Raw genomic sequence first — 24,470 nt, 5'->3', positions numbered from 1 at the left:
AGTGTCCATGTCGTTGATTAGTATTGTGCATTCGGTTTCCCGATGGTTGGTTGTGGATTGCTGCTTCTCAAAACCCTGAGCATCCCATGCGTTGGAAGATGAGCGCTGGTAACGTGGTGACACCAAGAGCAGGGACATGCCAAACAACCATGTCCCGTATCGTAAAGCCTCTTCATAGGATGAATAGAAGCTGCTGGAAACTCCTGGTGCGTACTAAATCGTCGTGCAGCTTTGATGAAAGATAATGAGAAATGAAAGTAAACAAATGAGCTGCCTCTTCTGGGTTACGCCCTGCGGAATCAAAAGTAAAATCTTGAGATGGTGTTTGATTCGAAAGACGTACGCTATCGAATGTTGTGTCCTTCCAATTGGTAGGCGGTTTAGTTTCGTATTTCTTACAGATGCTATCTGCCACATACACGTTCCGTTGCTACTACTGAGTGGCGTTTCGCATGTAGAAGGTGTGATCCGAAATGGGTGCTTAACGTAAAATTCTTCGACGAGGATGGGATTCGAACCCACGCGTGCAGAGCACATTGGATTAGCATTCCAACGCCTTAACCACTCGGCCACCTCGTCTGACGCATCGGAAACTGCGTCCCTCGCTAGTCCTTACGGAAAGAAGTCGTTTGTCGATTCGAAAACGCATCGTACTGTGGCTGGTGTTAACGCTGTAATGCCCTGCTGCAGTGCAGCTGACCAAGCTCCCACTCATGAATCATTTAATGATGGCATCTGTCCACGTCGGTATCCCATCGGAGGAAAGTAGTCGGCCCACTTACTTACTGCAGAAATAAGCACCGAATCGTCGTGTAGCGTTGTCTAATGCAAATGAGAAATGTCCTGTGCATTAGGTATAACGACTAGTGGAACTACGCGATTATCTCGATTCGCAACAATTATTTGTCACCTTCGATGACCTCATCGCTGATGTTGCTTTCAAGTTTCTTTCGAAGAGCAAACCACGTTCTTCATAGCCGAATTGTGAGACCAGAGGCTCCTGCTGTTGGCGATGGAGCCAGGCCCTATCAGATCGCTTCCGTGTATGGCGGCCGGGCGGAAAGCAAACTGTCGAAAGGCGACAGTTGTGCTACAGTTGGGGGTATTATAGGCTCGATACGTTAAAATGACTGCAAGAAGTAAGCACTTAAATATGAATGAGAACGCACCGTTCCCAAACACCACCATGGTGCCAAACTTCGATTCGTTTTTAGATCTTTTATTTTTTTTTTTTTATTTTTTTTTTATTTTTAGCTAGTTGATAATCATGGGATTCTTAGCCTTCGTAGGATAATGATATTTCTTCGAATTATAGTAAAATTGCTTGCTCTTACAGGCATTACTCGTTTAATGTGCTATATAGGTCACATAGTCGCACCAATATTCAGCCGTTTCATAGACATCTCGTTTTTAATACAAACGTAGAAACTACACCCCTGAGCCTATCGCTGCTACTTCCTCGGCGAGAAACGCTTATTACAGAAAATTTAGACTAAACGAAGGTTCCACCGAGATTCGAACTCGAATCGCTGGATTCAGAGTCCAGAGTGCTAACCGTTACACCATTTTTTTTTTTTTTTTTTTTTTTCTCCTGCACCCTAAGCAGGAATCATACCCCTTTTTTTTTTATTTCTTTATTTTTTTTTTTGTTTGTTTTTGTTTTTTTTTCATATTTGTGTCCTTTTTTTTATTAATATTATTATTATTTTTTTTTTTTTTTTTTTTTTTTATGCACGTGTGTGCTGGGCAGCCGGCGGCAAGGTGGGCAGGGGTCGCAATCCGGAGGCCTGGCCACGATGTCACCGCCATACCCCGCACCCAATTGCATGGTTTTGTTATTTGATTTTATTGTTATGTATTCATTATTATATTTTGTTTAATTTGCAATGTGGCGTCATGTGTGTTCCATTATTTGTATAGATATAAACAGAATGAGAAAAAGAAATCCATGTCTGGTCTGTGGATTACGCAGCACACCATGAATCCAGCACAGCAGATACTCAAAGTTGGTCTTCACGTAGAATAATTTTCCCAGTGTCCATGTCGTTGATTAGTATTGTGCATTCGGTTTCCCGATGGTTGGTTGTGGATTGCTGCTTCTCAAAACCCTGAGCATCCCATGCGTTGGAAGATGAGCGCTGGTAACGTGGTGACACCAAGAGCAGGGACATGCCAAACAACCATGTCCCGTATCGTAAAGCCTCTTCATAGGAGGAATAGAAGCTGCTGGAAACTCCTGGTGCGTACTAAATCGTCGTGCAGCTTTGATGAAAGATAATGAGAAATGAAAGTAAACAAATGAGCTGCCTCTTCTGGGTTACGCCCTGCGGAATCAAAAGTAAAATCTTGAGATGGTGTTTGATTCGAAAGACGTACGCTATCGAATGTTGTGTCCTTCCAATTGGTAGGCGGTTTAGTTTCGTATTTCTTACAGATGCTATGTGCCACATACACGTTCCGTTGCTACTACTGAGTGGCGTTTCGCATGTAGAAGGTGTGATCCGAAATGGGTGCTTAACGTAAAATTCTTCGACGAGGATGGGATTCGAACACACGCGTGCAGAGCACATTGGATTAGCATTCCAACGCCTTAACCACTCGGCCACCTCGTCTGACGCATCGGAAACTGCGTCCCTCGCTAGTCCTTACGGAAAGAAGTCGTTTGTCGATTCGAAAACGCATCGTACTGTGGCTGGTGTTAACGCTGTAATGCCCTGCTGCAGTGCAGCTGACCAAGCTCCCACTCATGAATCATTTAATGATGGCATCTGTCCACGTCGGTATCCCATCGGAGGAAAGTAGTCGGCCCACTTACTTACTGCAGAAATAAGCACCGAATCGTCGTGTAGCGTTGTCTAATGCAAATGAGAAATGTCCTGTGCATTAGGTATAACGACTAGTGGAACTACGCGATTATCTCGATTCGCAACAATTATTTGTCACCTTCGATGACCTCATCGCTGATGTTGCTTTCAAGTTTCTTTCGAAGAGCAAACCACGTTCTTCATAGCCGAATTGTGAGACCAGAGGCTCCTGCTGTTGGCGATGGAGCCAGGCCCTATCAGATCGCTTCCGTGTATGGCGGCCGGGCGGAAAGCAAACTGTCGAAAGGCGACAGTTGTGCTACAGTTGGGGGTATTATAGGCTCGATACGTTAAAATGACTGCAAGAAGTAAGCACTTAAATATGAATGAGAACGCACCGTTCCCAAACACCACCATGGTGCCAAACTTCGATTCGTTTTTAGATCTTTTATTTTTTTTTTTTTATTTTTTTTTTATTTTTAGCTAGTTGATAATCATGGGATTCTTAGCCTTCGTAGGATAATGATATTTCTTCGAATTATAGTAAAATTGCTTGCTCTTACAGGCATTACTCGTTTAATGTGCTATATAGGTCACATAGTCGCACCAATATTCAGCCGTTTCATAGACATCTCGTTTTTAATACAAACGTAGAAACTACACCCCTGAGCCTATCGCTGCTACTTCCTCGGCGAGAAACGCTTATTACAGAAAATTTAGACTAAACGAAGGTTCCACCGAGATTCGAACTCGAATCGCTGGATTCAGAGTCCAGAGTGCTAACCGTTACACCATTTTTTTTTTTTTTTTTTTTTTCTCCTGCACCCTAAGCAGGAATCATACCCCTTTTTTTTTTATTTCTTTATTTTTTTTTTTGTTTGTTTTTGTTTTTTTTTCATATTTGTGTCCTTTTTTTTATTAATATTATTATTATTTTTTTTTTTTTTTTTTTTTTTATGCACGTGTGTGCTGGGCAGCCGGCGGCAAGGTGGGCAGGGGTCGCAATCCGGAGGCCTGGCCACGATGTCACCGCCATACCCCGCACCCAATTGCATGGTTTTGTTATTTGATTTTATTGTTATGTATTCATTATTATATTTTGTTTAATTTGCAATGTGGCGTCATGTGTGTTCCATTATTTGTATAGATATAAACAGAATGAGAAAAAGAAATCCATGTCTGGTCTGTGGATTACGCAGCACACCATGAATCCAGCACAGCAGATACTCAAAGTTGGTCTTCACGTAGAATAATTTTCCCAGTGTCCATGTCGTTGATTAGTATTGTGCATTCGGTTTCCCGATGGTTGGTTGTGGATTGCTGCTTCTCAAAACCCTGAGCATCCCATGCGTTGGAAGATGAGCGCTGGTAACGTGGTGACACCAAGAGCAGGGACATGCCAAACAACCATGTCCCGTATCGTAAAGCCTCTTCATAGGAGGAATAGAAGCTGCTGGAAACTCCTGGTGCGTACTAAATCGTCGTGCAGCTTTGATGAAAGATAATGAGAAATGAAAGTAAACAAATGAGCTGCCTCTTCTGGGTTACGCCCTGCGGAATCAAAAGTAAAATCTTGAGATGGTGTTTGATTCGAAAGACGTACGCTATCGAATGTTGTGTCCTTCCAATTGGTAGGCGGTTTAGTTTCGTATTTCTTACAGATGCTATGTGCCACATACACGTTCCGTTGCTACTACTGAGTGGCGTTTCGCATGTAGAAGGTGTGATCCGAAATGGGTGCTTAACGTAAAATTCTTCGACGAGGATGGGATTCGAACACACGCGTGCAGAGCACATTGGATTAGCATTCCAACGCCTTAACCACTCGGCCACCTCGTCTGACGCATCGGAAACTGCGTCCCTCGCTAGTCCTTACGGAAAGAAGTCGTTTGTCGATTCGAAAACGCTTCGTACTGTGGCTGGTGTTAACGCTGTAATGCCCTGCTGCAGTGCAGCTGACCAAGCTCCCACTCATGAATCATTTAATGATGGCATCTGTCCACGTCGGTATCCCATCGGAGGAAAGTAGTCGGCCCACTTACTTACTGCAGAAATAAGCACCGAATCGTCGTGTAGCGTTGTCTAATGCAAATGAGAAATGTCCTGTGCACTAGGTATAACGACTAGTGGAACTACGCGATTATCTCGTTCGCAACAATTATTTGTCACCTTCGATGACCTCATCGCTGATGTTGCTTTCAAGTTTCTTTCGAAGAGCAAACCACGTTCTTCATAGCCGAATTGTGAGACCAGAGGCTCCTGCTGTTGGCGATGGAGCCAGGCCCTATCAGATCGCTTCCGTGTATGGCGACCGGGCGGAAAGCAAACTGTCGAAAGGCGACAGTTGTGCTACAGTTGGGGGTATTATAGGCTCGATACGTTAAAATGACTGCAAGAAGTAAGCACGTAAATATGAATGAGAACGCACCGTTCCCAAACACCACCATGGTGCCAAACTTCGATTCGTTTTTAGATCTTGAGATGGTGTTTGATTCGAAAGACGTACGCTATCGAATGTTGTGTCCTTCCAATTGGTAGGCGGTTTAGTTTCGTATTTCTTACAGATGCTATCTGCCACATACACGTTCCGTTGCTACTACTGAGTGGCGTTTCGCATGTAGAAGGTGTGATCCGAAATGGGTGCTTAACGTAAAATTCTTCGACGAGGATGGGATTCGAACCCACGCGTGCAGAGCACATTGGATTAGCAGTCCAACGCCTTAACCACTCGGCCACCTCGTCTGACGCATCGGAAACTGCGTCCTTCGCTAGTCCCTACGGAAAGAAGTCGTTTGTCGATTCGAAAACGCATCGTACTGTGGCTGGTGTTAACGCTGTAATGCCCTGCTGCAGTGCAGCTGACCAAGCTCCCACTCATGAATCATTTAATGATGGCATCTGTCCACGTCGGTATCCCATCGGAGGAAAGTAGTCGGCCCACTTACTTACTGCAGAAATAAGCACCGAATCGTCGTGTAGCGTTGTCTAATGCAAATGAGAAATGTCCTGTGCACTAGGTATAACGACTAGTGGAACTACGCGATTATCTCGTTCGCAACAATTATTTGTCACCTTCGATGACCTCATCGCTGATGTTGCTTTCAAGTTTCTTTCGAAGAGCAAACCACGTTCTTCATAGCCGAATTGTGAGACCAGAGGCTCCTGCTGTTGGCGATGGAGCCAGGCCCTATCAGATCGCTTCCGTCTATGGCGGCCGGGCGGAAAGCAAACTGTCGAAAGGCGACAGTTGTGCTACAGTTGGGGGTATTATAGGCTCGATACGTTAAAATGACTGCAAGAAGTAAGCACGTAAATATGAATGAGAACGCACCGTTCCCAAACACCACCATGGTGCCAAACTTCGATTCGTTTTTAGATCTTGAGATGGTGTTTGATTCGAAAGACGTACGCTATCGAATGTTGTGTCCTTCCAATTGGTAGGCGGTTTAGTTTCGTATTTCTTACAGATGCTATCTGCCACATACACGTTCCGTTGCTACTACTGAGTGGCGTTTCGCATGTAGAAGGTGTGATCCGAAATGGGTGCTTAACGTAAAATTCTTCGACGAGGATGGGATTCGAACCCACGCGTGCAGAGCACATTGGATTAGCAGTCCAACGCCTTAACCACTCGGCCACCTCGTCTGACGCATCGGAAACTGCGTCCTTCGCTAGTCCCTACGGAAAGAAGTCGTTTGTCGATTCGAAAACGCATCGTACTGTGGCTGGTGTTAACGCTGTAATGCCCTGCTGCAGTGCAGCTGACCAAGCTCCCACTCATGAATCATTTAATGATGGCATCTGTCCACGTCGGTATCCCATCGGAGGAAAGTAGTCGGCCCACTTACTTACTGCAGAAATAAGCACCGAATCGTCGTGTAGCGTTGTCTAATGCAAATGAGAAATGTCCTGTGCACTAGGTATAACGACTAGTGGAACTACGCGATTATCTCGTTCGCAACAATTATTTGTCACCTTCGATGACCTCATCGCTGATGTTGCTTTCAAGTTTCTTTCGAAGAGCAAACCACGTTCTTCATAGCCGAATTGTGAGACCAGAGGCTCCTGCTGTTGGCGATGGAGCCAGGCCCTATCAGATCGCTTCCGTCTATGGCGGCCGGGCGGAAAGCAAACTGTCGAAAGGCGACAGTTGTGCTACAGTTGGGGGTATTATAGGCTCGATACGTTAAAATGACTGCAAGAAGTAAGCACGTAAATATGAATGAGAACGCACCGTTCCCAAACACCACCATGGTGCCAAACTTCGATTCGTTTTTAGATCTTGAGATGGTGTTTGATTCGAAAGACGTACGCTATCGAATGTTGTGTCCTTCCAATTGGTAGGCGGTTTAGTTTCGTATTTCTTACAGATGCTATCTGCCACATACACGTTCCGTTGCTACTACTGAGTGGCGTTTCGCATGTAGAAGGTGTGATCCGAAATGGGTGCTTAACGTAAAATTCTTCGACGAGGATGGGATTCGAACCCACGCGTGCAGAGCACATTGGATTAGCAGTCCAACGCCTTAACCACTCGGCCACCTCGTCTGACGCATCGGAAACTGCGTCCTTCGCTAGTCCCTACGGAAAGAAGTCGTTTGTCGATTCGAAAACGCATCGTACTGTGGCTGGTGTTAACGCTGTAATGCCCTGCTGCAGTGCAGCTGACCAAGCTCCCACTCATGAATCATTTAATGATGGCATCTGTCCACGTCGGTATCCCATCGGAGGAAAGTAGTCGGCCCACTTACTTACTGCAGAAATAAGCACCGAATCGTCGTGTAGCGTTGTCTAATGCAAATGAGAAATGTCCTGTGCACTAGGTATAACGACTAGTGGAACTACGCGATTATCTCGTTCGCAACAATTATTTGTCACCTTCGATGACCTCATCGCTGATGTTGCTTTCAAGTTTCTTTCGAAGAGCAAACCACGTTCTTCATAGCCGAATTGTGAGACCAGAGGCTCCTGCTGTTGGCGATGGAGCCAGGCCCTATCAGATCGCTTCCGTCTATGGCGGCCGGGCGGAAAGCAAACTGTCGAAAGGCGACAGTTGTGCTACAGTTGGGGGTATTATAGGCTCGATACGTTAAAATGACTGCAAGAAGTAAGCACGTAAATATGAATGAGAACGCACCGTTCCCAAACACCACCATGGTGCCAAACTTCGATTCGTTTTTAGATCTTGAGATGGTGTTTGATTCGAAAGACGTACGCTATCGAATGTTGTGTCCTTCCAATTGGTAGGCGGTTTAGTTTCGTATTTCTTACAGATGCTATCTGCCACATACACGTTCCGTTGCTACTACTGAGTGGCGTTTCGCATGTAGAAGGTGTGATCCGAAATGGGTGCTTAACGTAAAATTCTTCGACGAGGATGGGATTCGAACCCACGCGTGCAGAGCACATTGGATTAGCAGTCCAACGCCTTAACCACTCGGCCACCTCGTCTGACGCATCGGAAACTGCGTCCTTCGCTAGTCCCTACGGAAAGAAGTCGTTTGTCGATTCGAAAACGCATCGTACTGTGGCTGGTGTTAACGCTGTAATGCCCTGCTGCAGTGCAGCTGACCAAGCTCCCACTCATGAATCATTTAATGATGGCATCTGTCCACGTCGGTATCCCATCGGAGGAAAGTAGTCGGCCCACTTACTTACTGCAGAAATAAGCACCGAATCGTCGTGTAGCGTTGTCTAATGCAAATGAGAAATGTCCTGTGCACTAGGTATAACGACTAGTGGAACTACGCGATTATCTCGTTCGCAACAATTATTTGTCACCTTCGATGACCTCATCGCTGATGTTGCTTTCAAGTTTCTTTCGAAGAGCAAACCACGTTCTTCATAGCCGAATTGTGAGACCAGAGGCTCCTGCTGTTGGCGATGGAGCCAGGCCCTATCAGATCGCTTCCGTGTATGGCGGCCGGGCGGAAAGCAAACTGTCGAAAGGCGACAGTTGTGCTACAGTTGGGGGTATTATAGGCTCGATACGTTAAAATGACTGCAAGAAGTAAGCACTTAAATATGAATGAGAACGCACCGTTCCCAAACACCACCATGGTGCCAAACTTCGATTCGTTTTTAGATCTTTTATTTTTTTTTTTTTTTTTTTTTTTTATTTTTAGCTAGTTGATAATCATGGGATTCTTAGCCTTCGTAGGATAATGATATTTCTTCGAATTATAGTAAAATTGCTTGCTCTTACAGGCATTACTCGTTTAATGTGCTATATAGGTCACATAGTCGCACCAATATTCAGCCGTTTCATAGACATCTCGTTTTTAATACAAACGTAGAAACTACACCCCTGAGCCTATCGCTGCTACTTCCTCGGCGAGAAACGCTTATTACAGAAAATTTAGACTAAACGAAGGTTCCACCGAGATTCGAACTCGAATCGCTGGATTCAGAGTCCAGAGTGCTAACCGTTACACCATTTTTTTTTTTTTTTTTTTTTTCTCCTGCACCCTAAGCAGGAATCATACCCCTTTTTTTTTATTTCTTTATTTTTTTTTTTTGTTTGTTTTTGTTTTTTTTTCATATTTGTGTCCTTTTTTTATTAATATTATTATTATTTTTTTTTTTTTTTTTTTTTTTATGCACGTGTGTGCTGGGCAGCCGGCGGCAAGGTGGGCAGGGGTCGCAATCCGGAGGCCTGGCCACGATGTCACCGCCATACCCCGCACCCAATTGCATGGTTTTGTTATTTGATTTTATTGTTATGTATTCATTATTATATTTTGTTTAATTTGCAATGTGGCGTCATGTGTGTTCCATTATTTGTATAGATATAAACAGAATGAGAAAAAGAAATCCATGTCTGGTCTGTGGATTACGCAGCACACCATGAATCCAGCACAGCAGATACTCAAAGTTGGTCTTCACGTAGAATAATTTTCCCAGTGTCCATGTCGTTGATTAGTATTGTGCATTCGGTTTCCCGATGGTTGGTTGTGGATTGCTGCTTCTCAAAACCCTGAGCATCCCATGCGTTGGAAGATGAGCGCTGGTAACGTGGTGACACCAAGAGCAGGGACATGCCAAACAACCATGTCCCGTATCGTAAAGCCTCTTCATAGGAGGAATAGAAGCTGCTGGAAACTCCTGGTGCGTACTAAATCGTCGTGCAGCTTTGATGAAAGATAATGAGAAATGAAAGTAAACAAATGAGCTGCCTCTTCTGGGTTACGCCCTGCGGAATCAAAAGTAAAATCTTGAGATGGTGTTTGATTCGAAAGACGTACGCTATCGAATGTTGTGTCCTTCCAATTGGTAGGCGGTTTAGTTTCGTATTTCTTACAGATGCTATGTGCCACATACACGTTCCGTTGCTACTACTGAGTGGCGTTTCGCATGTAGAAGGTGTGATCCGAAATGGGTGCTTAACGTAAAATTCTTCGACGAGGATGGGATTCGAACACACGCGTGCAGAGCACATTGGATTAGCATTCCAACGCCTTAACCACTCGGCCACCTCGTCTGACGCATCGGAAACTGCGTCCCTCGCTAGTCCTTACGGAAAGAAGTCGTTTGTCGATTCGAAAACGCTTCGTACTGTGGCTGGTGTTAACGCTGTAATGCCCTGCTGCAGTGCAGCTGACCAAGCTCCCACTCATGAATCATTTAATGATGGCATCTGTCCACGTCGGTATCCCATCGGAGGAAAGTAGTCGGCCCACTTACTTACTGCAGAAATAAGCACCGAATCGTCGTGTAGCGTTGTCTAATGCAAATGAGAAATGTCCTGTGCACTAGGTATAACGACTAGTGGAACTACGCGATTATCTCGTTCGCAACAATTATTTGTCACCTTCGATGACCTCATCGCTGATGTTGCTTTCAAGTTTCTTTCGAAGAGCAAACCACGTTCTTCATAGCCGAATTGTGAGACCAGAGGCTCCTGCTGTTGGCGATGGAGCCAGGCCCTATCAGATCGCTTCCGTGTATGGCGGCCGGGCGGAAAGCAAACTGTCGAAAGGCGACAGTTGTGCTACAGTTGGGGGTATTATAGGCTCGATACGTTAAAATGACTGCAAGAAGTAAGCACTTAAATATGAATGAGAACGCACCGTTCCCAAACACCACCATGGTGCCAAACTTCGATTCGTTTTTAGATCATTTATTTTTTTTTTTTTTTTTTTTTTTTATTTTTAGCTAGTTGATAATCATGGGATTCTTAGCCTTCGTAGGATAATGATATTTCTTCGAATTATAGTAAAATTGCTTGCTCTTACAGGCATTACTCGTTTAATGTGCTATATAGGTCACATAGTCGCACCAATATTCATCGTTTCATAGACATCTCGTTTTTAATACAAACGTAGAAACTACACCCCTGAGCCTATCGCTGCTACTTCCTCGGCGAGAAACGCTTATTACAGAAAATTTAGACTAAACGAAGGTTCCACCGAGATTCGAACTCGAATCGCTGGATTCAGAGTCCAGAGTGCTAACCGTTACACCATTTTTTTTTTTTTTTTTTTTTTTCTCCTGCACCCTAAGCAGGAATCATACCCCTTTTTTTTTATTTCTTTATTTTTTTTTTTGTTTGTTTTTGTTTTTTTTTCATATTTGTGTCCTTTTTTTATTAATATTATTATTATTTTTTTTTTTTTTTTTTTTTTTTATGCACGTGTGTGCTGGGCAGCCGGCGGCAAGGTGGGCAGGGGTCGCAATCCGGAGGCCTGGCCACGATGTCACCGCCATACCCCGCACCCAATTGCATGGTTTTGTTATTTGATTTTATTGTTATGTATTCATTATTATATTTTGTTTAATTTGCAATGTGGCGTCATGTGTGTTCCATTATTTGTATAGATATAAACAGAATGAGAAAAAGAAATCCATGTCTGGTCTGTGGATTACGCAGCACACCATGAATCCAGCACAGCAGATACTCAAAGTTGGTCTTCACGTAGAATAATTTTCCCAGTGTCCATGTCGTTGATTAGTATTGTGCATTCGGTTTCCCGATGGTTGGTTGTGGATTGCTGCTTCTCAAAACCCTGAGCATCCCATGCGTTGGAAGATGAGCGCTGGTAACGTGGTGACACCAAGAGCAGGGACATGCCAAACAACCATGTCCCGTATCGTAAAGCCTCTTCATAGGAGGAATAGAAGCTGCTGGAAACTCCTGGTGCGTACTAAATCGTCGTGCAGCTTTGATGAAAGATAATGAGAAATGAAAGTAAACAAATGAGCTGCCTCTTCTGGGTTACGCCCTGCGGAATCAAAAGTAAAATCTTGAGATGGTGTTTGATTCGAAAGACGTACGCTATCGAATGTTGTGTCCTTCCAATTGGTAGGCGGTTTAGTTTCGTATTTCTTACAGATGCTATGTGCCACATACACGTTCCGTTGCTACTACTGAGTGGCGTTTCGCATGTAGAAGGTGTGATCCGAAATGGGTGCTTAACGTAAAATTCTTCGACGAGGATGGGATTCGAACACACGCGTGCAGAGCACATTGGATTAGCATTCCAACGCCTTAACCACTCGGCCACCTCGTCTGACGCATCGGAAACTGCGTCCCTCGCTAGTCCTTACGGAAAGAAGTCGTTTGTCGATTCGAAAACGCTTCGTACTGTGGCTGGTGTTAACGCTGTAATGCCCTGCTGCAGTGCAGCTGACCAAGCTCCCACTCATGAATCATTTAATGATGGCATCTGTCCACGTCGGTATCCCATCGGAGGAAAGTAGTCGGCCCACTTACTTACTGCAGAAATAAGCACCGAATCGTCGTGTAGCGTTGTCTAATGCAAATGAGAAATGTCCTGTGCACTAGGTATAACGACTAGTGGAACTACGCGATTATCTCGTTCGCAACAATTATTTGTCACCTTCGATGACCTCATCGCTGATGTTGCTTTCAAGTTTCTTTCGAAGAGCAAACCACGTTCTTCATAGCCGAATTGTGAGACCAGAGGCTCCTGCTGTTGGCGATGGAGCCAGGCCCTATCAGATCGCTTCCGTGTATGGCGACCGGGCGGAAAGCAAACTGTCGAAAGGCGACAGTTGTGCTACAGTTGGGGGTATTATAGGCTCGATACGTTAAAATGACTGCAAGAAGTAAGCACGTAAATATGAATGAGAACGCACCGTTCCCAAACACCACCATGGTGCCAAACTTCGATTCGTTTTTAGATCTTGAGATGGTGTTTGATTCGAAAGACGTACGCTATCGAATGTTGTGTCCTTCCAATTGGTAGGCGGTTTAGTTTCGTATTTCTTACAGATGCTATCTGCCACATACACGTTCCGTTGCTACTACTGAGTGGCGTTTCGCATGTAGAAGGTGTGATCCGAAATGGGTGCTTAACGTAAAATTCTTCGACGAGGATGGGATTCGAACCCACGCGTGCAGAGCACATTGGATTAGCAGTCCAACGCCTTAACCACTCGGCCACCTCGTCTGACGCATCGGAAACTGCGTCCTTCGCTAGTCCCTACGGAAAGAAGTCGTTTGTCGATTCGAAAACGCATCGTACTGTGGCTGGTGTTAACGCTGTAATGCCCTGCTGCAGTGCAGCTGACCAAGCTCCCACTCATGAATCATTTAATGATGGCATCTGTCCACGTCGGTATCCCATCGGAGGAAAGTAGTCGGCCCACTTACTTACTGCAGAAATAAGCACCGAATCGTCGTGTAGCGTTGTCTAATGCAAATGAGAAATGTCCTGTGCACTAGGTATAACGACTAGTGGAACTACGCGATTATCTCGTTCGCAACAATTATTTGTCACCTTCGATGACCTCATCGCTGATGTTGCTTTCAAGTTTCTTTCGAAGAGCAAACCACGTTCTTCATAGCCGAATTGTGAGACCAGAGGCTCCTGCTGTTGGCGATGGAGCCAGGCCCTATCAGATCGCTTCCGTGTATGGCGGCCGGGCGGAAAGCAAACTGTCGAAAGGCGACAGTTGTGCTACAGTTGGGGGTATTATAGGCTCGATACGTTAAAATGACTGCAAGAAGTAAGCACGTAAATATGAATGAGAACGCACCGTTCCCAAACACCACCATGGTGCCAAACTTCGATTCGTTTTTAGATCTTGAGATGGTGTTTGATTCGAAAGACGTACGCTATCGAATGTTGTGTCCTTCCAATTGGTAGGCGGTTTAGTTTCGTATTTCTTACAGATGCTATCTGCCACATACACGTTCCGTTGCTACTACTGAGTGGCGTTTCGCATGTAGAAGGTGTGATCCGAAATGGGTGCTTAACGTAAAATTCTTCGACGAGGATGGGATTCGAACCCACGCGTGCAGAGCACATTGGATTAGCAGTCCAACGCCTTAACCACTCGGCCACCTCGTCTGACGCATCGGAAACTGCGTCCTTCGCTAGTCCCTACGGAAAGAAGTCGTTTGTCGATTCGAAAACGCATCGTACTGTGGCTGGTGTTAACGCTGTAATGCCCTGCTGCAGTGCAGCTGACCAAGCTCCCACTCATGAATCATTTAATGATGGCATCTGTCCACGTCGGTATCCCATCGGAGGAAAGTAGTCGGCCCACTTACTTACTGCAGAAATAAGCACCGAATCGTCGTGTAGCGTTGTCTAATGCAAATGAGAAATGTCCTGTGCACTAGGTATAACGACTAGTGGAACTACGCGATTATCTCGTTCGCAACAATTATTTGTCACCTTCGATGACCTCATCGCTGATGTTGCTTTCAAGTTTCTTTCGAAGAGCAAACCACGTTCTTCATAGCCGAATTGTGAGACCAGAGGCTCCTGCTGTTGGCGATGGAGCCAGGCCCTATCAGATCGCTTCCGTCTATGGCGGCCGGGCGGAAAGCAAACTGTCGAAAGGCGACAGTTGTGCTACAGTTGGGGGTATTATAGGCTCGATACGTTAAAATGACTGCAAGAAGTAAGCACGTAAATATGAATGAGAACGCACCGTTCCCAAACACCACCATGGTGCCAAACTTCGATTCGTTTTTAGATCTTGAGATGGTGTTTGATTCGAAAGACGTACGCTATCGAATGTTGTGTCCTTCCAATTGGTAGGCGGTTTAGTTTCGTATTTCTTACAGATGCTATCTGCCACATACACGTTCCGTTGCTACTACTGAGTGGCGTTTCGCATGTAGAAGGTGTGATCCGAAATGGGTGCTTAACGTAAAATTCTTCGACGAGGATGGGATTCGAACCCACGCGTGCAGAGCACATTGGATTAGCAGTCCAACGCCTTAACCACTCGGCCACCTCGTCTGACGCATCGGAAACTGCGTCCTTCGCTAGTCCCTACGGAAAGAAGTCGTTTGTCGATTCGAAAACGCATCGTACTGTGGCTGGTGTTAACGCTGTAATGCCCTGCTGCAGTGCAGCTGACCAAGCTCCCACTCATGAATCATTTAATGATGGCATCTGTCCACGTCGGTATCCCATCGGAGGAAAGTAGTCGGCCCACTTACTTACTGCAGAAATAAGCACCGAATCGTCGTGTAGCGTTGTCTAATGCAAATGAGAAATGTCCTGTGCACTAGGTATAACGACTAGTGGAACTACGCGATTATCTCGTTCGCAACAATTATTTGTCACCTTCGATGACCTCATCGCTGATGTTGCTTTCAAGTTTCTTTCGAAGAGCAAACCACGTTCTTCATAGCCGAATTGTGAGACCAGAGGCTCCTGCTGTTGGCGATGGAGCCAGGCCCTATCAGATCGCTTCCGTGTATGGCGGCCGGGCGGAAAGCAAACTGTCGAAAGGCGACAGTTGTGCTACAGTTGGGGGTATTATAGGCTCGATACGTTAAAATGACTGCAAGAAGTAAGCACTTAAATATGAATGAGAACGCACCGTTCCCAAACACCACCATGGTGCCAAACTTCGATTCGTTTTTAGATCTTGAGATGGTGTTTGATTCGAAAGACGTACGCTATCGAATGTTGTGTCCTTCCAATTGGTAGGCGGTTTAGTTTCGTATTTCTTACAGATGCTATCTGCCACATACACGTTCCGTTGCTACTACTGAGTGGCGTTTCGCATGTAGAAGGTGTGATCCGAAATGGGTGCTTAACGTAAAATTCTTCGACGAGGATGGGATTCGAACCCACGCGTGCAGAGCACATTGGATTAGCAGTCCAACGCCTTAACCACTCGGCCACCTCGTCTGACGCATCGGAAACTGCGTCCTTCGCTAGTCCCTACGGAAAGAAGTCGTTTGTCGATTCGAAAACGCATCGTACTGTGGCTGGTGTTAACGCTGTAATGCCCTGCTGCAGTGCAGCTGACCAAGCTCCCACTCATGAATCATTTAATGATGGCATCTGTCCACGTCGGTATCCCATCGGAGGAAAGTAGTCGGCCCACTTACTTACTGCAGAAATAAGCACCGAATCGTCGTGTAGCGTTGTCTAATGCAAATGAGAAATGTCCTGTGCACTAGGTATAACGACTAGTGGAACTACGCGATTATCTCGTTCGCAACAATTATTTGTCACCTTCGATGACCTCATCGCTGATGTTGCTTTCAAGTTTCTTTCGAAGAGCAAACCACGTTCTTCATAGCCGAATTGTGAGACCAGAGGCTCCTGCTGTTGGCGATGGAGCCAGGCCCTATCAGATCGCTTCCGTCTATGGCGGCCGGGCGGAAAGCAAACTGTCGAAAGGCGACAGTTGTGCTACAGTTGGGGGTATTATAGGCTCGATACGTTAAAATGACTGCAAGAAGTAAGCACGTAAATATGAATGAGAACGCACCGTTCCCAAACACCACCATGGTGCCAAACTTCGATTCGTTTTTAGATCTTGAGATGGTGTTTGATTCGAAAGACGTACGCTATCGAATGTTGTGTCCTTCCAATTGGTAGGCGGTTTAGTTTCGTATTTCTTACAGATGCTATCTGCCACATACACGTTCCGTTGCTACTACTGAGTGGCGTTTCGCATGTAGAAGGTGTGATCCGAAATGGGTGCTTAACGTAAAATTCTTCGACGAGGATGGGATTCGAACCCACGCGTGCAGAGCACATTGGATTAGCAGTCCAACGCCTTAACCACTCGGCCACCTCGTCTGACGCATCGGAAACTGCGTCCTTCGCTAGTCCCTACGGAAAGAAGTCGTTTGTCGATTCGAAAACGCATCGTACTGTGGCTGGTGTTAACGCTGTAATGCCCTGCTGCAGTGCAGCTGACCAAGCTCCCACTCATGAATCATTTAATGATGGCATCTGTCCACGTCGGTATCCCATCGGAGGAAAGTAGTCGGCCCACTTACTTACTGCAGAAATAAGCACCGAATCGTCGTGTAGCGTTGTCTAATGCAAATGAGAAATGTCCTGTGCACTAGGTATAACGACTAGTGGAACTACGCGATTATCTCGTTCGCAACAATTATTTGTCACCTTCGATGACCTCATCGCTGATGTTGCTTTCAAGTTTCTTTCGAAGAGCAAACCACGTTCTTCATAGCCGAATTGTGAGACCAGAGGCTCCTGCTGTTGGCGATGGAGCCAGGCCCTATCAGATCGCTTCCGTGTATGGCGGCCGGGCGGAAAGCAAACTGTCGAAAGGCGACAGTTGTGCTACAGTTGGGGGTATTATAGGCTCGATACGTTAAAATGACTGCAAGAAGTAAGCACTTAAATATGAATGAGAACGCACCGTTCCCAAACACCACCATGGTGCCAAACTTCGATTCGTTTTTAGATCATTTATTTTTTTTTTTTTTTTTTTTTTTATTTTTAGCTAGTTGATAATCATGGGATTCTTAGCCTTCGTAGGATAATGATATTTCTTCGAATTATAGTAAAATTGCTTGCTCTTACAGGCATTACTCGTTTAATGTGCTATATAGGTCACATAGTCGCACCAATATTCATCGTTTCATAGACATCTCGTTTTTAATACAAACGTAGAAACTACACCCCTGAGCCTATCGCTGCTACTTCCTCGGCGAGAAACGCTTATTACAGAAAATTTAGACTAAACGAAGGTTCCACCGAGATTCGAACTCGAATCGCTGGATTCAGAGTCCAGAGTGCTAACCGTTACACCATTTTTTTTTTTTTTTTTTTTTTTTTTTCTCCTGCACCCTAAGCAGGAATCATACCCCTTTTTTTTTTATTTCTTTATATTTTTTTTTTGTTTGTTTTTGTTTTTTTTCATATTTGTGTCCTTTCTTTTATTAATATTATTATTATTTTTTTTTTTTTTTTTTTTTTTATGCACGTGTGTGCTGGGCAGCCGGCGGCAAGGTGGGCAGGGGTCGCAATCCGGAGGCCTGGCCACGATGTCACCGCCATACCCCGCACCCAATTGCATGGTTTTGTTATTTGATTTTATTGTTATGTATTCATTATTATATTTTGTTTAATTTGCAATGTGGCGTCATGTGTGTTCCATTATTTGTATAGATATAAACAGAATGAGAAAAAGAAATCCATGTCTGGTCTGTGGATTACGCAGCACACCATGAATCCAGCACAGCAGATACTCAAAGTTGGTCTTCACGTAGTATAATTTTCCCAGTGTCCATGTCGTTGATTAGTATTGTGCATTCGGTTTCCCGATGGTTGGTTGTGGATTGCTGCTTCTCAAAACCCTGAGCATCCCATGCGTTGGAAGATGAGCGCTGGTAACGTGGTGACACCAAGAGCAGGGACATGCCAAACAACCATGTCCCGTATCGTAAAGCCTCTTCATAGGATGAATAGAAGCTGCTGGAAACTCCTGGTGCGTACTAAATCGTCGTGCAGCTTTGATGAAAGATAATGAGAAATGAAAGTAAACAAATGAGCTGCCTCTTCTGGGTTACGCCCTGCGGAATCAAAAGTAAAATCTTGAGATGGTGTTTGATTCGAAAGACGTACGCTATCGAATGTTGTGTCCTTCCAATTGGTAGGCGGTTTAGTTTCGTATTTCTTACAGATGCTATCTGCCACATACACGTTCCGTTGCTACTACTGAGTGGCGTTTCGCATGTAGAAGGTGTGATCCGAAATGGGTGCTTAACGTAAAATTCTTCGACGAGGATGGGATTCGAACCCACGCGTGCAGAGCACATTGGATTAGCATTCCAACGCCTTAACCACTCGGCCACCTCGTCTGACGCATCGGAAACTGCGTCCCTCGCTAGTCCTTACGGAAAGAAGTCGTTTGTCGATTCGAAAACGCATCGTACTGTGGCTGGTGTTAACGCTGTAATGCCCTGCTGCAGTGCAGCTGACCAAGCTCCCACTCATGAATCATTTAATGATGGCATCTGTCCACGTCGGTATCCCATCGGAGGAAAGTAGTCGGCCCACTTACTTACTGCAGAAATAAGCACCGAATCGTCGTGTAGCGTTGTCTAATGCAAATGAGAAATGTCCTGTGCATTAGGTATAACGACTAGTGGAACTACGCGATTATCTCGTTCGCAACAATTATTTGTCACCTTCGATGACCTCATCGCTGATGTTGCTTTCAAGTTTCTTTCGAAGAGCAAACCACGTTCTTCATAGCCGAATTGTGAGACCAGAGGCTCCTGCTGTTGGCGATGGAGCCAGGCCCTATCAGATCGCTTCCGTCTATGGCGGCCAGGCGGAAAGCAAACTGTCGAAAGGCGACAGTTGTGCTACAGTTGGGGGTATTATAGGCTCGATACGTTAAAATGACTGCAAGAAGTAAGCACGTAAATATGAATGAGAACGCACCGTTCCCAAACACCACCATGGTGCCAAACTTCGATTCGTTTTTAGATCTTGAGATGGTGTTTGATTCGAAAGACGTACGCTATCGAATGTTGTGTCCTTCCAATTGGTAGGCGGTTTAGTTTCGTATTTCTTACAGATGCTATCTGCCACATACACGTTCCGTTGCTACTACTGAGTGGCGTTTCGCATGTAGAAGGTGTGATCCGAAATGGGTGCTTAACGTAAAATTCTTCGACGAGGATGGGATTCGAACCCACGCGTGCAGAGCACATTGGATTAGCATTCCAACGCCTTAACCACTCGGCCACCTCGTCTGACGCATCGGAAACTGCGTCCCTCGCTAGTCCTTACGGAAAGAAGTCGTTTGTCGATTCGAAAACGCATCGTACTGTGGCTGGTGTTAACGCTGTAATGCCCTGCTGCAGTGCAGCTGACCAAGCTCCCACTCATGAATCATTTAATGATGGCATCTGTCCACGTCGGTATCCCATCGGAGGAAAGTAGTCGGCCCACTTACTTACTGCAGAAATAAGCACCGAATCGTCGTGTAGCGTTGTCTAATGCAAATGAGAAATGTCCTGTGCATTAGGTATAACGACTAGTGGAACTACGCGATTATCTCGATTCGCAACAATTATTTGTCACCTTCGATGACCTCATCGCTGATGTTGCTTTCAAGTTTCTTTCGAAGAGCAAACCACGTTCTTCATAGCCGAATTGTGAGACCAGAGGCTCCTGCTGTTGGCGATGGAGCCAGGCCCTATCAGATCGCTTCCGTGTATGGCGGCCGGGCGGAAAGCAAACTGTCGAAAGGCGACAGTTGTGCTACAGTTGGGGGTATTATAGGCTCGATACGTTAAAATGACTGCAAGAAGTAAGCACTTAAATATGAATGAGAACGCACCGTTCCCAAACACCACCATGGTGCCAAACTTCGATTCGTTTTTAGATCTTTTATTTTTTTTTTTTTATTTTTTTTTTATTTTTAGCTAGTTGATAATCATGGGATTCTTAGCCTTCGTAGGATAATGATATTTCTTCGAATTATAGTAAAATTGCTTGCTCTTACAGGCATTACTCGTTTAATGTGCTATATAGGTCACATAGTCGCACCAATATTCAGCCGTTTCATAGACATCTCGTTTTTAATACAAACGTAGAAACTACACCCCTGAGCCTATCGCTGCTACTTCCTCGGCGAGAAACGCTTATTACAGAAAATTTAGACTAAACGAAGGTTCCACCGAGATTCGAACTCGAATCGCTGGATTCAGAGTCCAGAGTGCTAACCGTTACACCATTTTTTTTTTTTTTTTTTTTTTTCTCCTGCACCCTAAGCAGGAATCATACCCCCTTTTTTTTTATTTCTTTATTTTTTTTTTTTGTTTGTTTTTGTTTTTTTTTCATATTTGTGTCCTTTTTTTTATTAATATTATTATTATTTTTTTTTTTTTTTTTTTTTTTTATGCACGTGTGTGCTGGGCAGCCGGCGGCAAGGTGGGCAGGGGTCGCAATCCGGAGGCCTGGCCACGATGTCACCGCCATACCCCGCACCCAATTGCATGGTTTTGTTATTTGATTTTATTGTTATGTATTCATTATTATATTTTGTTTAATTTGCAATGTGGCGTCATGTGTGTTCCATTATTTGTATAGATATAAACAGAATGAGAAAAAGAAATCCATGTCTGGTCTGTGGATTACGCAGCACACCATGAATCCAGCACAGCAGATACTCAAAGTTGGTCTTCACGTAGAATAATTTTCCCAGTGTCCATGTCGTTGATTAGTATTGTGCATTCGGTTTCCCGATGGTTGGTTGTGGATTGCTGCTTCTCAAAACCCTGAGCATCCCATGCGTTGGAAGATGAGCGCTGGTAACGTGGTGACACCAAGAGCAGGGACATGCCAAACAACCATGTCCCGTATCGTAAAGCCTCTTCATAGGAGGAATAGAAGCTGCTGGAAACTCCTGGTGCGTACTAAATCGTCGTGCAGCTTTGATGAAAGATAATGAGAAATGAAAGTAAACAAATGAGCTGCCTCTTCTGGGTTACGCCCTGCGGAATCAAAAGTAAAATCTTGAGATGGTGTTTGATTCGAAAGACGTACGCTATCGAATGTTGTGTCCTTCCAATTGGTAGGCGGTTTAGTTTCGTATTTCTTACAGATGCTATCTGCCACATACACGTTCCGTTGCTACTACTGAGTGGCGTTTCGCATGTAGAAGGTGTGATCCGAAATGGGTGCTTAACGTAAAATTCTTCGACGAGGATGGGATTCGAACCCACGCGTGCAGAGCACATTGGATTAGCATTCCAACGCCTTAACCACTCGGCCACCTCGTCTGACGCATCGGAAACTGCGTCCCTCGCTAGTCCTTACGGAAAGAAGTCGTTTGTCGATTCGAAAACGCATCGTACTGTGGCTGGTGTTAACGCTGTAATGCCCTGCTGCAGTGCAGCTGACCAAGCTCCCACTCATGAATCATTTAATGATGGCATCTGTCCACGTCGGTATCCCATCGGAGGAAAGTAGTCGGCCCACTTACTTACTGCAGAAATAAGCACCGAATCGTCGTGTAGCGTTGTCTAATGCAAATGAGAAATGTCCTGTGCATTAGGTATAACGACTAGTGGAACTACGCGATTATCTCGATTCGCAACAATTATTTGTCACCTTCGATGACCTCATCGCTGATGTTGCTTTCAAGTTTCTTTCGAAGAGCAAACCACGTTCTTCATAGCCGAATTGTGAGACCAGAGGCTCCTGCTGTTGGCGATGGAGCCAGGCCCTATCAGATCGCTTCCGTGTATGGCGGCCGGGCGGAAAGCAAACTGTCGAAAGGCGACAGTTGTGCTACAGTTGGGGGTATTATAGGCTCGATACGTTAAAATGACTGCAAGAAGTAAGCACTTAAATATGAATGAGAACGCACCGTTCCCAAACACCACCATGGTGCCAAACTTCGATTCGTTTTTAGATCTTTTATTTTTTTTTTTTTTTTTTTTTTTTTTATTTTTAGCTAGTTGATAATCATGGGATTCTTAGCCTTCGTAGGATAATGATATTTCTTCGAATTATAGTAAAATTGCTTGCTCTTACAGGCATTACTCGTTTAATGTGCTATATAGGTCACATAGTCGCACCAATATTCAGCCGTTTCATAGACATCTCGTTTTTAATACAAACGTAGAAACTACACCCCTGAGCCTATCGCTGCTACTTCCTCGGCGAGAAACGCTTATTACAGAAAATTTAGACTAAACGAAGGTTCCACCGAGATTCGAACTCGAATCGCTGGATTCAGAGTCCAGAGTGCTAACCGTTACACCATTTTTCTTTTTTTTTATTTTTTTTTTCTCCTGCACCCTAAGCAGGAATCATACCCCTTTTTTTTTTATTTCTTTATATTTTTTTTTGTTTGTTTTTGTTTTTTTTTCATATTTGTGTCCTTTTTTTTATTAATGTTATTATTATTTTTTTTTTTTTTTTTTTTTATGCACGTGTTGCTGGGCAGCCGGCGGCAAGGTGGGCAGGGGTCGCAATCCGGAGGCCTGGCCACGATGTCACCGCCATACCCCGCACCCAATTGCATGGTTTTGTTATTTGATTTTATTGTTATGTATTCATTATTATATTTTGTTTAATTTGCAATGTGGCGTCATGTGTGTTCCATTATTTGTATAGATATAAACAGAATGAGAAAAAGAAATCCATGTCTGGTCTGTGGATTACGCAGCACACCATGAATCCAGCACAGCAGATACTCAAAGTTGGTCTTCACGTAGAATAATTTTCCCAGTGTCCATGTCGTTGATTAGTATTGTGCATTCGGTTTCCCGATGGTTGGTTGTGGATTGCTGCTTCTCAAAACCCTGAGCATCCCATGCGTTGGAAGATGAGCGCTGGTAACGTGGTGACACCAAGAGCAGGGACATGCCAAACAACCATGTCCCGTATCGTAAAGCCTCTTCATAGGAGGAATAGAAGCTGCTGGAAACTCCTGGTGCGTACTAAATCGTCGTGCAGCTTTGATGAAAGATAATGAGAAATGAAAGTAAACAAATGAGCTGCCTCTTCTGGGTTACGCCCTGCGGAATCAAAAGTAAAATCTTGAGATGGTGTTTGATTCGAAAGACGTACGCTATCGAATGTTGTGTCCTTCCAATTGGTAGGCGGTTTAGTTTCGTATTTCTTACAGATGCTATGTGCCACATACACGTTCCGTTGCTACTACTGAGTGGCGTTTCGCATGTAGAAGGTGTGATCCGAAATGGGTGCTTAACGTAAAATTCTTCGACGAGGATGGGATTCGAACCCACGCGTGCAGAGCACATTGGATTAGCAGTCCAACGCCTTAACCACTCGGCCACCTCGTCTGACGCATCGGAAACTGCGTCCCTCGCTAGTCCTTACGGAAAGAAGTCGTTTGTCGATTCGAAAACGCTTCGTACTGTGGCTGGTGTTAACGCTGTAATGCCCTGCTGCAGTGCAGCTGACCAAGCTCCCACTCATGAATCATTTAATGATGGCATCTGTCCACGTCGGTATCCCATCGGAGGAAAGTAGTCGGCCCACTTACTTACTGCAGAAATAAGCACCGAATCGTCGTGTAGCGTTGTCTAATGCAAATGAGAAATGTCCTGTGCATTAGGTATAACGACTAGTGGAACTACGCGATTATCTCGATTCGCAACAATTATTTGTCACCTTCGATGACCTCATCGCTGATGTTGCTTTCAAGTTTCTTTCGAAGAGCAAACCACGTTCTTCATAGCCGAATTGTGAGACCAGAGGCTCCTGCTGTTGGCGATGGAGCCAGGCCCTATCAGATCGCTTCCGTCTATGGCGGCCGGGCGGAAAGCAAACTGTCGAAAGGCGACAGTTGTGCTACAGTTGGGGGTATTATAGGCTCGATACGTTAAAATGACTGCAAGAAGTAAGCACTTAAATATGAATGAGAACGCACCGTTCCCAAACACCACCATGGTGCCAAACTTCGATTCGTTTTTAGATC

At 44.8% G+C, this 24,470-nt stretch overlaps 18 non-coding genes across 18 annotated transcripts; all 18 read right to left on the bottom strand.

The window, feature by feature from the left end:
- Nucleotides 1-497: 497 nt before the first annotated feature.
- Nucleotides 498-579, bottom strand: Trnas-gcu. The gene has a single exon. It is a non-coding gene; the product is annotated as a tRNA-Ser (tRNA).
- A 1,951-nt stretch (nt 580-2,530) lies between these two features.
- Nucleotides 2,531-2,612, bottom strand: Trnas-gcu. Its single transcript has one exon. It is a non-coding gene; the product is annotated as a tRNA-Ser (tRNA).
- A 1,949-nt stretch (nt 2,613-4,561) lies between these two features.
- Nucleotides 4,562-4,643, bottom strand: Trnas-gcu. The gene has a single exon. It is a non-coding gene; the product is annotated as a tRNA-Ser (tRNA).
- Nucleotides 4,644-5,464: 821 nt separating this feature from the next.
- Trnas-gcu lies at nt 5,465-5,546 on the bottom strand. The gene has a single exon. It is a non-coding gene; the product is annotated as a tRNA-Ser (tRNA).
- Nucleotides 5,547-6,367: 821 nt separating this feature from the next.
- Nucleotides 6,368-6,449, bottom strand: Trnas-gcu. The gene has a single exon. It is a non-coding gene; the product is annotated as a tRNA-Ser (tRNA).
- Nucleotides 6,450-7,270: 821 nt separating this feature from the next.
- Nucleotides 7,271-7,352, bottom strand: Trnas-gcu. The gene has a single exon. It is a non-coding gene; the product is annotated as a tRNA-Ser (tRNA).
- Nucleotides 7,353-8,173: 821 nt separating this feature from the next.
- Trnas-gcu lies at nt 8,174-8,255 on the bottom strand. Its single transcript has one exon. It is a non-coding gene; the product is annotated as a tRNA-Ser (tRNA).
- Nucleotides 8,256-10,202: 1,947 nt separating this feature from the next.
- On the bottom strand, nt 10,203-10,284 carry Trnas-gcu. The gene has a single exon. It is a non-coding gene; the product is annotated as a tRNA-Ser (tRNA).
- A 1,947-nt stretch (nt 10,285-12,231) lies between these two features.
- Trnas-gcu lies at nt 12,232-12,313 on the bottom strand. The gene has a single exon. It is a non-coding gene; the product is annotated as a tRNA-Ser (tRNA).
- Nucleotides 12,314-13,134: 821 nt separating this feature from the next.
- On the bottom strand, nt 13,135-13,216 carry Trnas-gcu. The gene has a single exon. It is a non-coding gene; the product is annotated as a tRNA-Ser (tRNA).
- An 821-nt stretch (nt 13,217-14,037) lies between these two features.
- Nucleotides 14,038-14,119, bottom strand: Trnas-gcu. The gene has a single exon. It is a non-coding gene; the product is annotated as a tRNA-Ser (tRNA).
- Nucleotides 14,120-14,940: 821 nt separating this feature from the next.
- Trnas-gcu lies at nt 14,941-15,022 on the bottom strand. The gene has a single exon. It is a non-coding gene; the product is annotated as a tRNA-Ser (tRNA).
- Nucleotides 15,023-15,843: 821 nt separating this feature from the next.
- Nucleotides 15,844-15,925, bottom strand: Trnas-gcu. The gene has a single exon. It is a non-coding gene; the product is annotated as a tRNA-Ser (tRNA).
- Nucleotides 15,926-16,746: 821 nt separating this feature from the next.
- Trnas-gcu lies at nt 16,747-16,828 on the bottom strand. Its single transcript has one exon. It is a non-coding gene; the product is annotated as a tRNA-Ser (tRNA).
- Nucleotides 16,829-18,779: 1,951 nt separating this feature from the next.
- Trnas-gcu lies at nt 18,780-18,861 on the bottom strand. Its single transcript has one exon. It is a non-coding gene; the product is annotated as a tRNA-Ser (tRNA).
- Nucleotides 18,862-19,682: 821 nt separating this feature from the next.
- On the bottom strand, nt 19,683-19,764 carry Trnas-gcu. The gene has a single exon. It is a non-coding gene; the product is annotated as a tRNA-Ser (tRNA).
- A 1,952-nt stretch (nt 19,765-21,716) lies between these two features.
- Trnas-gcu lies at nt 21,717-21,798 on the bottom strand. Its single transcript has one exon. It is a non-coding gene; the product is annotated as a tRNA-Ser (tRNA).
- A 1,952-nt stretch (nt 21,799-23,750) lies between these two features.
- On the bottom strand, nt 23,751-23,832 carry Trnas-gcu. The gene has a single exon. It is a non-coding gene; the product is annotated as a tRNA-Ser (tRNA).
- Nucleotides 23,833-24,470: the final 638 nt, after the last annotated feature.

Source organism: Schistocerca americana, chromosome 2, assembly GCF_021461395.2.
Source record: "Schistocerca americana isolate TAMUIC-IGC-003095 chromosome 2, iqSchAmer2.1, whole genome shotgun sequence".
NCBI lineage: Eukaryota > Metazoa > Arthropoda > Insecta > Orthoptera > Acrididae > Schistocerca > Schistocerca americana.
The sequence above is the reverse complement of the archived record's forward strand: the minus strand, read 5'-3'. Positions and strand labels throughout refer to the sequence as shown.